The sequence below is a fragment of the Lissotriton helveticus genome, chromosome 2_2 (genome assembly GCF_964261635.1).
Source record: "Lissotriton helveticus chromosome 2_2, aLisHel1.1, whole genome shotgun sequence".
Taxonomy (NCBI): domain Eukaryota; kingdom Metazoa; phylum Chordata; class Amphibia; order Caudata; family Salamandridae; genus Lissotriton; species Lissotriton helveticus.
The window spans coordinates 12,355,025-12,368,467 of record NC_136060.1 but is presented as its reverse complement, the minus strand read 5'-3'; positions in this window follow the sequence as shown (position 1 = coordinate 12,368,467).

Below are 13,443 nucleotides of genomic sequence, written 5' to 3'. Positions count from 1 at the left end.
CAAACATGTGATCTACAGGTTTACACGCAGTGATTTGCAAAAGGCACATCAACAACCTGAGCATTCTTGACAGTGTTATATCTAATTAAAGTTGCTGGATACTTAGAGATCTCAGAAGTTGCCATACTTCCCTGACTAATCTTACCAGTAGATGCACAGGACAAGCATCTGCTTCAGTTGCCAATGTTCCTGCTGTAGTGACGTAGGGCCTGATTATGATGTTGGTCGGAGTTGCCCCCAACCGACATCTCTGTGGTTTCGAAACCAATTGATCTCAGGTCACTGGTTCGATACCACAATTATGATGGGACCTCACATGATGCAGTCGCAAACTCCCATTTTCCTATGGGAGCTTGTGTGGCGGTCTGAAACTGGCCACAGCACAAGCTCCTATAGAGAAATGAGAGTTACTGTAAATCCCTACACCAAGTGGGAGGCACAGCATGGCACGTTGCCTCCTACCCAGGCCAATGACTGGAGGGTCAGAGGAAAGGGGGCACTGCTAGGGGACTGCAAATTTACTTTACAACAGACTTTCCATGTCAGAAAGCCCGACATGGAAAGCTTGTCGGAAACCGACATCATTACCCTGGTGGGGGAAATGCCATTCATTACAGATTATGATTGGTATCTGACAGGCCGAAAGACTTCTTGAGCCTGTCAGAAGCTAGTCAATTCTAAATTTGTTTCAACTAAGCTATCCTTTCCTTTTTCTAGAGTGAAGTACAGTGACCTGGGTAAGGATAACTTCTATTAACCCTACCTCTAAACTGAGCAACTTGTGTAAAAACAAAAAGTAAAAATGTGTGTCCGTGTGTGTCAATACGGACATATTCTGTAATAAGAAAAGGAATGTGACAAAGGGGCATAATCAGTGCTGCATTTGTAAAAAGCACCAGTGCCCTAGTCAAGAGCCCACCTCAGCTTGCACCACCCACTGCCTGTGACAAAGCTGCCAATGACAGTACCTATTCAATTCACAAAATGTAAGGCACCCAAATCTATAATAATGGCTGGTGTTGACAATTAAGTGCTGGTGCTGGGCACGGAAAACGTCCAGCTCAATTTAAGCAGCAGCGACTCCTCCACAATGGCAGAGGAGTTTTGCACCACTGCCTGTCTCAGTGCCAGCAAATGAAAAACAAAATGATGTTCTAGTATTGTAAGGTGAGTCGGGCCCAAGGCATGGTATGCAGGAGGAGGAATACTATGTGCACTCCCTAAGTGAACATATGTGTTTGACCAGCCGTCTCAGGTCGGCCAAAACACACATGCGCACTTAGGTTTCTCCAGCCTAGCTGCATGGAACAACCGGGCTGGAGAATCCCGACAGACTCCCTGGTCTTAGCGTAGCATCTTTCTAGCCCACTCAGGCCAAACCCCACAGTGTTCTGCAGCACGGGGATTGGACAGGAGTTTGTCCCAATGGCTAATGGGACCAGAAAGAAGAGAGGAGGTATAACACGAAGCAGGAGCTGGCCTGGAGCTTGAGGTATGTTTGTTCCCTTTAAAAGCATTACTCCCCAGTGTGAGCCCCCCACAAACCCTCCTGCGTTCCCTCCTCCCGCTTCACCACCCTTTTTTTGTAGCGACCATAAAAATCCAAAGTTTAACCTCTGCGATCATAAAAGTACTATGCTTGCACAGGTTAAACTTTGGATTTTCCTGGTAGCAGTGGGGGCAACCATGTGGTTTTCCCTGTTTACTACATGTCCCGTGATAGAGAGGAATGCCTGCTTTGCTGCTGTGCTTAGCTGCTCATTATGTTCACTTCAAGTTTTCGCATTTGTCCATGTTTGTTTCTTTAAAGCTGCACTTTGCAGAACATCTTCTCTGAAACAGATCTTCTCTCCCAGAATCCTTGTTAATAAAGTATACACCCTAATATACACTCTCACTCGGGCAAGTTCACAGTCAGCAGGATTATGCGAAGGAAATTCTACTAGGCCCATTCAGGCATCCAGCCCAGCTTTTCCAGTCTACTCCACAACTTCACAATGTGTTCCTTCATTTTTCTTAGCATGAAAACATTTTTCTATTTTAAAAAAACCTTTCATTCCAGACCTTGGATATATGGGTGTCTTTTCTCACTCTCATTGCAGAAATCGTATTACAAATGTGTGCTCTCCCTCCATATTTCCAGTGTCACTCGCCACAACACTCCCAGGTGTTACCCAATTTACAAGACCGTGGATATCCGATAGAGCTGTTCAGGTAGTCATAATTTCCAACAAAAGATGCAATATTCTCCAGGTCGTGAAGTAACATTTGCGATTTTGGATTGTAGTGTCATTTATTTGCATATATGTCTGATACAAACCCACAAACTGCATTATGGATTGACCTTTTGTTTTCCCAGCATTCTAACTTGAGGCTTTGATCCTACTTTTAATGCAACTCACTTTATCTTTTTGTCATGCATATGAAGTAGCACATTCTTTGCAGCAAAATATATATCTGCCTAAAACCACGTATGACATCAAGCATTTATCAACGCAAAGTCTGACAAACTATAAAGCACTGTGACAAAATTGTTCATTGTCCCTAGCTGACTTGTTAAAAGCGGCCTCTTTTGCAAAATCGTTTCTGCGGCTTTGCTCTTAACGTCCCTGAATCCTGAAATTCAAGTCCCTTTTGATTTCAGCTCCCTGGTGCAGGATCACCACGCTACACTGACGCTCTCTATCAAATTAAAGATATTTTTATGTTCCAGCGCATGTCTTCCAACAAAGTCCTTCAATTCTCTTGTGATGAACTTGGGAAATGTAAATGTTTCTGTGAAGGACTAATGGTCAGTCCAAGTGCAGGCAGGAGAACATCAGTCTTTGCAGTCCCTGGACTGTACCGAGGGCACTGTACACCTCAAGTCTCATGGTGTTCAATGCAACTATTGGAGAAGAATTAAAAGGCTATCAGAACGTTTGAATGTTGAGATGCACCTTGAAAAAAGCGGAGCAGCAGCAGCCGCTCACTGACGTCAGAGGACCACTGCATGGACAGATGTGTATTCTTTCATTGAATGACAGCGGCGGTTAGATGTGGCTCTCACTGCACTGTGAAATGACCAGGAAGATAACGACAAGGAGGGCGACATGGGGGGGGTTGGGTTTGGGATGGGGGCAAAAACTATTTTTTACCCTGTTCCAACTTTCTGTGATAGCATGTCACCTCCTCCTGCAGCTCTGCTGTCACACTTAATGATATTAAAGCATATACTGTAGGGAGTGAAATATTATAGTTTTGCTTTTTTAATAATGGGATCGATTCAATACAAAAGTTCTTTTATTTCAATTCTTAGAAAGCCATAAAAGGCATCATGCATACATTAATATCAAAACACGACATATGATCAAATTATCATAAATAGCAATAGTTTAAAATAGTTACTGTAGCTTACTATGGTTACCCCCACTTTTTGCTGGTGTTTCACTGTTTTTTGAATTTAGTCTGGCTGGGGCTCTGCTATCGAGGACCCAAGCCTAGCTGCTTCCTCTCTAAATTGATGATATGTACTTTACGTACACTCCAGTTTGGTCACTGAGGTAACCTTGTGAGTCCCTAGTATATGGTACACTAGTTACTAAGAGCATAGGTACCGCAGAGACCTACCAGGGGCTGAAGCATGTATTATGCCACCATTTGGGAAGCTTTCCAAAATGACACCACAGGACTGCTACTGCAGCCTGGGTAAGGTGGTGCAAGCACCTCTTACCAAGATATAGGTCACTTATATCTAACTTTAATCACTTACACATTTAAGCCTATCAGTCACTCCTATGGCAGGCCTGATCAATCCTGAAGGCAGAGTGCTTGGGTTTGTGTGAGAGGGTACCCATTCATAAGCTGGGCCCCTCTGCAGCTTTCGGAGCCTATTCTCTGAGGCTGTTCTGTGATGCGGCCAGACGATGTACTCTTACGTGCATTATAACCTTGCAGTAAATGCTAACTATGGAATGGCTACATGGAAACATGTCGTGTTTGGTGTCATACACCTTGGTATCATACTCGCCCCCGCCAGTCCTGGCGACAGGGATAGAATTCCACCCTTCTAGAAGGAGAGACATGTACACACTGGTTTAACCGGTAATAGTCTAAAAGAGCCCTGGCATCACAAAATGGATGCTGCAGCCACAGACACGAGTCTGGCATCCTCCTGCTGACCGAAACTCTGGCAGGGGAGGCCTGGGCAATAGGTTTCCTGTCACAGGGAGGTGTAACTACCTCCCAGACAGGCTTTAGTGTATTAGGCTGGGAGGGTGCACTCCATGAGTTCTTTGAAAGTCTGCACTGTGCATAGTCCAGTTCAAACCGGTTTCAGGGGCTACCAGCCCCTGCTCTGGCGCGAAACTGGACAAAGAAAATAAGTGTAACAACCGCTCTTTCCAGACCATCCCATAGGTGGGTCCCCAGAGTATGTCCAGCCCCTTTTCTTAGTATAAGTAAGGGACCCCTGGCAACAGGACTTTAGATTACATCTGGACGAAACTCTGAAACTGAATCCTGGAACTTCGATGCTCTACTAAAGACTAGAGGATGGAAGAATCTCCCTTGGGGTCAAGGAGTGACTCCCCTTCTCAAGCAATCATCAACAAAGCATTTGCCGGTCTGCATCCTCGAAGCTCCTGCCGGTCACCGAAGTACTTGCAGCCCAGGAAGAAGATTTCCAGACTTCTCAAAGACCGACCCGGGTACCCAGCAAAGCAGAGACCCGCAGCCCTCATGAGTGATGTGGAACCAGAACCCCTGGACACTGCACATTTGCTAGTGCATTGACTTCCCAAGCTTTCCTGAAGTTGTGCTTTGGATTATTTGTAGCACAAGCCCTGCGCACCATCTGCACTGAAGATTGTGGGCCTACTCTCCACGAGTGTTTCATGAGCCTGCTCTTTGCATTCCTGTTCAAGGCTCCTATGCGATCCCTGGCCCGTCAACTGGTGGGTCCCCTCGAAGGTAACTTTACTTTTCCTTGGGCTTCCCCGGTTGCCCTGACTCCCCACCAAGTGGTGAGTCCCTCAGCCCATGCTGGTCTGCACCAAAGTATTTCTTTGATTCCTATGTGGGTTACTGTTGCCAACGCTTGTTGGGTCCAATCTAGAAACCAACAGCGCAGCACTCGACATCCTTTGTGGGACAGCTCGAATCCAGAACCTGGTTGTCGTTGATGCCTTCTGGTCCTCGTGGCTGAAGAGTCAAGCTTCACCTTCTTCACCTGAAATCACCCGACATCGGTGGGCATTCGACTATTGTGCCCCTGGTCACTGGCAAGTGACCCAGACTCTGTCCCCTCTACTTTCAGGTTCTTCTCATCTTTGATCCAGGCTTGGATCACACCAGACACTTTCCACTTGGACGCCAGCAGCACTTTGCAGCAGATTGCAATTAAAAACGACTACGAAACCCTACACCAAAAGTCAGCTGTGCACCCGGCTTCCCTGGGTGAGGTAAGTCGAGTACTCTGGTGCTACCGTGGGTGTTGGCTCTAAAACCCCCAAGTTCTAAAGGGGTTTTCTCCAAGTCCTCTTCTAAGTGTCCTTTATCTTTAAAATTCCAACCGCGACTTTCCCCATAGAAGTTAACGGTGATTCGCGGCTGTGTTCACACACTGTACGCATCCCCCGTGGGTCCCCTGTGTCACTACCTTGGGTGTTTCCTGGTGGCCCCAGCAGTTCTACAGGTTCTAGGCCTTGACTCTATGCCAGTCATGGTTCTTATACCACTTTCTTAATATATGGTTTGGTACGCCCCTAGGGCTCAACATATATTGTGCTAATTTACTGTGTGTTATTAAGTTTACTGAATATACGTTTGCCTCTAGCCTTATAAAGGGACTAGCTGGATGTGTTTAGAATAAATACATATATTTTATATATATACCTGGTGTGGTTCTCCTTTCATTTGGTCATTCATGAGATTATAGACTGGTAAAACAAGCTGCTTTACATTCCTCCAAGACTTAGCCTGAAGACTGCTCTCCACAGCTACCACTAGGATAGCTTTCTATCATGGTTGACTTTAACCTACCATCAATAACGGTCGTTTGGACTGGTGCAAAGTGCCCACTAGAATAATGGACAGCATATGCCAGGCCAACTTCTCACAGTTACATTATTTAAAATATTTAAAACCAATTCAATATGAGAATTAAAAAAAAAATACAAAGTTTAAAACATGATTCTGATGGAAAGAGTACTCATTTCAATAAATGAATCATCATCTCTGGGCAAGGGCTTTGGACCTAATATACCACATTGCTGTTACAAATTTAGCAATTGAGGCTACACATGGGCCACAGGTGTTGGCTTTACATACTCTCAAGGCTAGCCGATGATCCCTAAAGCCCAACAATTTGCAAATGGGGTTTATCCAACCGGATTGTTGTCTTTTATAGGCCATGCACAAAAATAAAACATGCTCAATTGACTTCACTGCATCAGATCCCATCAGACAATGGGATCATATATCCAAAATTAATTTGCGTTGAATTCTACATTATCCTGCTATTCTGGAGTGGAGCTGCACCCCAAACCATGTCTACAGACAAGGTGCCATAATTGGTCACAGGCCTGCAACCTAAAGTTCACAAACCTAATACACTTCAAAATGGCCCCACTGTGAACCCAACTAAACCCAGTGGGGGCCGTAAGTGTACCACATTTCATCAGCAGTAGAGGTAGAAGAGGGTAACTCCCTGCAAAGGGAAAGCATCAGCAAGCTTAAGGGGTTCGAGACATTAATAAGCTTTAGAGGTTTCGACACAAATTATCGGAGAGATCATCAGGTGGGCAGGAACCTCAGCAGCAGTAGCAGTGCAGCTGCCTCAATACCAATGTCATTGTTGTGACAGTGCTACTTTTCTCAGAGTACCACTGTGGTATCCTGTAATCATGCAGTGGGAGGAACCAGTGTGCAGTGCACAATTAATGATCAGTGCAGTGATGTTAGAGCATAACTGGATGTGCATTAGGGTTGTAAACTAAGCTATGCTCATTGAAATTTGGAGTTATTCTTCAATGCATTGAACCACACCGCAACACAGCAGTAATTGCACATACCCTCGTCATTTTAAAGCAAACCAAGGTCTGGTATTGCAGTCTGGCTTACAACTCCACGAGTTGCAAACATTTATGAATGTCAAGGGCAGCTCGGCCTTGCTTCTATATAAGACTGATAGATTGCTCTCCATTTTGCGCTAGATAATGGTGCCTGCTGTTTACTATGGTTCAAGGTACTATAGTGATTTAAAAGTTGTTATATTATAAAAAAAATATGATTTACAGCTGGGGCTGTCTGTTTCAGCTCGTTTAAACTGGAACTGGTACTAACCACGATACAACACAGCAAAGCGATCTCTGAAGCTCAAACTGTATCAATCTTTCAGAAAATAATGCAAAAGTGAATAAAATATGTTGAAATCCCGTTCATCGGGGGTGTTTTATTGTTGGTGCAGCAAAGCCCGAATTCATGCACTATTTAATTTTTGTGTAGCTGTATAAAATAGTAATTTGTGTCATGTATATCTTTAACATTGTTGTTGCTAAATACTATTCAACAGATTTGCCTTCGTCAATGGACGTAGCAGGAGAAGATATAGTAATGACCTTTCGATGTTGTCACTGTATAAAACAAACAAAAAATCAAATGGGTCAATGCATCAGCGTACACGTTAGAGGTGTGTGGCTTAACACACAGAAAGGAAGATCAGCATCATTGCAAACTCCTTTTTATTGAAATATTAGTGAAGCAGTTAGATTTATGTGCTAACAAGACTATGTTAACCATTCTGCTGCATCACTGCTGAGATATGGACTATAAAAGCTTGACAAACCATTGATTGTCACAATTGTAATCTTGTTTTGGACGTTTTAATCAACAAGCACTGCATTAGAAGAAAGCAATTTTAAACATAAAGGGGTCTAGGCACAAACTGCGTTAGCAGTATGTTTAGTAGCACTACAATAGTACTACTCACCGACTGCAAAATGCTATTCACAAACCTACATGTGGAGACCGCTGTCACCACCTCTTCTATCTATTCTATGCAATATCTCTGCGCCCACTGTAGAGATATCCACACATGTAAGCCTACGTTATAGTGCCAAATGTGGCGAGGAGGGTTGTAAAATGGGCAAAACCTACTACTAAATGTGAGGGATATAGGAAGTAGTAACAAGGGATTTAGGAAGTACTATGGAGGTGTTTAGGGAGGGACTGACACATTCTCAAAAAGTGTAATTCCATTACCTCCTCGTCCTGTCTTCCTCGCCACAGTAATTACCCATGAGCCTCCGGCTCCACACAGAACTCCAAGTACAAAAACAGCACTCTAGTCTCCCTCTCCCTCCTCCAATATGGCCCCCAGTGGCTCCAGCCAATCCCATAAAGGGACAAAAAAGCACCAACACGACCTGTTCTTTTTTCCTGCACTTCTCCTAGTGCTGTGTTCCCTGCTGGTCAGGTGAGTGATTGTTGTTGTTTATTTGAGGCTGGGGTCTTGCTTGAGCAGCCCCTTTTGGCCTTGGGTATTTCGGTGGGGAATGTGTTATCGTTTTTGTTGTTGTTTCTTGATTCAATATGTTTATTTATTTGTTTTTCATGCTTTTATCTCCCATTCGTTTACCTCCGCGCTCCGTGTCCTGCTGTAGCGGACCTTGAGGGCGTTTGTTTGTTTGTGCTCGGTTGCTTTGGACCTCGCGCTCTGTAAGGGCTCCTGTGGTCCTGCTGAGCGGGGCCGTTTTCGGGACTGCTCTTTCCGGGCTGCGCGTCGTGCTGAGCTGACTTGGCGCGGCCGGGTGCGGTGCTGTTCGGGGCCGGCAGGTTCCTCTTCCCCTCCGCTTCCCTTTTGACGCGTCTGTGCACCGTTCTTCGGTGAGGTTGTTCCTGTGGTGATCTGTGTGGACTCAGCCGTGGGTTTTGGCTTTAGGCGAAGCGCGCCGGTCTGCGTGCGCTCTTATTCTATTGCAGGGCGTGTGTTATGGTGATTGGGACGGTTGCCTGGCAACCTCGGTTCCTTTCCTTACCGAACGTGTGGATTTCACGTATGCCTGTGTTTGTTCGTTTCTTTGGGATGGACATGGGGTGTGATACTTCTGCCGTGCCTGCTCATGGACCCTTCTCTGTGGCTTCTCCTTCTGGGATGGTGTTTCCCTCTATGGAGTTATTGCAGCGCACGATTGATTCTGCTGTGACTGCTGCTTTGCGGAGTCAAGGGCCGGTTCCTGCTGTATGATGGGCCAGTGTTGGTGACGTTCCTGCTGTCGATTCGGACACTGAGGAGGAGGTTGATGTTATGGACGCTTTGTGAAAGGGGCCGTTCTTACGTTGGTCCTTGGGCACATTCCCGAGCTTTTGGTGCTTCCTGATTCTGTGTCTCCTCTTTATGATGTTTTATTCTCTCAAGCTGGGTCTGATGGCTCAGTGGACTACTGCAGCCACTGCGGGGGTCTGTGTTCGCCCTCCTGGTCACAGGTACGGTTCCCGGCAGGTCCACTCTGGCTTTCTTCCATTTGAGGTTGAGAAAATGAGTGCCATTGAGTGGGGTTGCGATACACATCTGTTTTTTCAGTGCCAGGACTCCTTCGAGTAATCGTGCGCTTTACGACTATATCTGTCATGTTATGTTCTTCAACGAAGGTGCGCACTTTTGCGGCTGCGATTTTTCTGTCAGGGCTGCTGCCTGTTCCTCTTGCACGATCCTGTCTTTGCTTGGAGATTTTCAATCTCTGGCTGATTTCTTGGATCACGGGGGGGTTGTTTCTTCTACTATGGAGATGATTGAGCAGCAAGTACGCCTGCTGTCTGGTGTTTTCCTTTGCTTCGTTGGGGGCGACGGCTTCAGCGGCTGGGTACGTCTGTCTCTGCCAGGCGTCAGTTGTAGCTTCGTTCCTGTACGGCTGATGCTGCGCTGCGGCTTCTCCTGATGGAGATCCCTTTTTGGGTTATTTTTTGTTTGCTCCTCCTTTGGATGACATGGTGAGGTAAACTGCGATGGGCCGTTGGCTCGTTGCTCCTGTGCGTACTGGTCGCTTCCGTGCCTTTGTTTCCCGGCATGTTTTTGGTCATTCTGGGAGGGGCCGTACTGGTCAGCCTTTTTCGTGGACGGGGGCGTGGCCGGGGTGCTCCTTCCTTTGGCGGATTCCAGTTCTCTGGTGCTTCTGACTACTCCACTCCCGCTTCCGATTCATGACTGGAGTGTTGGTCTGGTTGGGGGTCGCCTCACTTGCTTCGTGGACTCTTGGCGTGAGACTGTGTCAGCCCCATGGGTTCTTCAAGTGGTTTCGGTGGGTATACTTCTTGACGTTACCCGGACTCCCCCGGACTGTTTCAGATCCGCGCCTTGTCCCTCTGTCCCTCGAGGGAGGTTGGCACTTTTGTGGGCATCGATTCCCTGGTGACCACTCGTGCGGTGATTCCTGTGCCCATCGATCAGTTGGGGTTAGGCGTGTCTTCCGTCCCAATTTTTGTGTCCACACGCACCGGGGATCTTCGCCCTGTGATGGCCCTGGAGTGGGTCGGTCCTTCATCCCTCGCCACTATTTCGCAACGGGTTTCCCTGTGGTTGATCCTTCCTCTGGTATCTCAGGTCGGTTCCTGGCATCCTTGGACTTGGGAGATGCTTGTCTGCTTGTGCCTGTTCATCCTGTCTCTCGGCGGTTTCTCCGGTTTTGCGTCCTGGGTCGTCATTACCGGTTCCGGGTATTACCTTTTGGACTCTGCTCTTCTACCGGGGTCTTTATTGTGGTTCTGGCCCCTATTATTGGACACTTGCAGGGGGATGGCGTTTGTATTTCTTCCTTTTCTGGACGACGTTTTGCTTTCTGCTTCTTCTCTTTCTGAGGCGGAGTTGCATGTCCGGGGTGTGTGCCATGTCCTGGGGCATCACGGTTTCCTCGTTACTGTGCCGAAGTCCTCCCTGGTTCCTGCACAGGCTGTGGTAAATAAAATATTACCCTGGCAGAATTTCTAGGCATTAACAAAGTATCATGCATCAAATGAGAGACAGGATCCGTGGTGTCCAAGTTAAAATGGGCTTTATTCCAATAACTCGAGTCAAAGGGAGAATATGTTCCATCACCACTGAGGTTCAGGAAGAGTAATCTAACATTTAATAACAATGAACAGAATATATACATTTTACTCCTTGTACATAGGGAGGAGCGCTCCAGGCAGAGCAAGAAAGAAAGAGATAAGAGCATGTGGGCGTGTATGAGGGTGTACACTTGATGAGTCATAGGTAGGTGATAGGTAGGTGTCATAGGTGGGTGGGTACTTAGAGGAGGAGTATGCATGACCAGCTGGAACTCTGCCCTAATTGTGCAACTTGAGCATGGCGTGCAATTGACGTGTAACTGGGAGGAGAGCTGACTTCCAGCCTAGCAGAGAAATCTCTTGTGTCAGGGCGAAAAGCACATCTTGTACAATCTGATATGATAGGGGATGTATTGTCTGAAGCAAAAGGTTGTTCACCACTAAGAATCAGAAAAAGCATATATTTCTCCGTTCATTGCATGGGGGCTGAGACAGAGGGCTAGGCCTTATCTGTCGCGGACGGGATCTGTTTACTTTTCCTCACCGGGCAGGGATGCCACTCTGTACTGAAAACAGATAACTGTTATTCATAACACTGTCTTGGCAGGCTTCTTGCTGACGTGACTGCAGTTTTCAGTGTGCCAGGAGTCATGAAAACAATATTTCAGAAAGTGGTTTCAGGCTCAACCACAAAAAAAGGGTTCAGTACGATATTTATTTTAAAAGTGCACAATGCAAAATGCAAAAACATGGGCCTTCATGTTAGCTTAATGTTTGGGAGACTTGATGACTTGCAGGACATGTTTGCAGAGGCCTAGTGATTCAGGCCACTACGAGAAATATGCATGGGTGACATGCACATGTATGTAACATAGGGTGTATGTAGTGGACATTTTGGTCAGGCAAAATATCATTTTCCTCAAGGCCTTGACTTTCATTGGGCACTGTTCGAGACTCCTTTGGGGATGGTGTTCCTGCCCCCTCCCCGGATTCTGTCCCTGATGTCTGCAGTTCGTTCTCTGTTGTGGAGGCGTTCTCATCCCGTGTACCTGTGGTTGGGGGTTCGAGGTCTGGTTTCGGCGTCTTTTTTGACGGGGCCATGGGCCCGCCTCCACGTGTACCCGGTGGTGTCACACATTTGTCGCTTTGGGTCCCCTGTTCCCTCGTTAGGGGTGTTTTTGGTTCCTATTTCGGAGGTTGTTCTGGTGGTCCTGAGTTGGTGGTTGGACGAGGATCTTCTGTCCTGGGGCCGCCTTTTTCTGATTGTTCCCACCCGCGTGGTCACTACCGCTGCCCGCCTGCTGGGATGGGGTGCTACTCTGGGGGATTTGACGACTCGGGGAGTTTGGCCTCGGTCAGAGTTGTTGTGTTCCTCCGCCTACGAGGTGCTGCTGACCGTCCTTTTGGATCTGCTGGATTTCTCAGATCTTCTTCGGGGTCGTGCGGCTCCGGTCGACAGATCTGGTGGTGATGTCTTCTGTGATCCTTCTTGGGGGGTGCAGGGTTCACTCCCTCAGTTGCCTCTGCCATCGGTTTTGTGGTTAGGCGGGGGTGGCCCTGGCCTCCCTGTCTGCCGTTTACCTGCCTGTGGCGGATTGTCGGCACCGGGTGTTTCCTTCCTGGGGTCTTTTGTCCCTCACGCGGTTGCTGTTCGGGTGCTTGCGGGAGATGTTGGGCTGTCCGTTTGTGGTCCTGTTTGCCTCCCGGTGCTGTGCCAGGCCCCGCTGCTTCTGCACGTTTATACCTAACCGGGTTGCCTGGAAGGTGGACGCCCTGTCGTCCTTTTGGCCTGTTCTATGCTCCCTGTTTCCGTTGATCTTGCAGGAGATCGAGAGGGTGGGGTCGTTTATCCTTCTGGTTGCTCCGGGGTGGTGCCGTCATTCTGGATCTTCCCTGTTGCTGGATTTGGCTGTGTCTCCGGGCTGGACGTTACCGTTCGTGCCCTCTCCTCTGATGGTTCCTCTTCTTCCTCTGCCTCTGTTCCGGTCCCTGGGTCTGTGGGCCTGGCTCTTGTGTGGGGATCGCTGTTGCGTGCAGGTTGTTCTTTTGCGCTTGCTGGCGTCCTTACGCTGTCTCGGAGGCCTTCTACTCTTGTGTCCTATGCTTAGCATTGGGTTGACTTTGCCTCTTGGTGTATGTGTCACGGGTCTGTCGTTGGTTTCTTTGGCCCCTACTCGTCTTCTGGAATTTTGGTTGATGGTTTCCTTTGGGCTTCACCATTTCCACTCTCGGGGCTCGTTGAGCTGCCATTCGGGCATTCCTTGTCCTGCCTTTGGTTGGATGGTTTATCCTTTGATGACTCGACTTTTTTAGGTCGCTTTCTTGGCATCGTCCCCGTCCTTTCTCCTGTTCTCCTCCTTGGGACCTTCCTCTGGTGTTGCATTCCTGGCAGTCGGCTCATTTCGGGCCTTTGGTGTC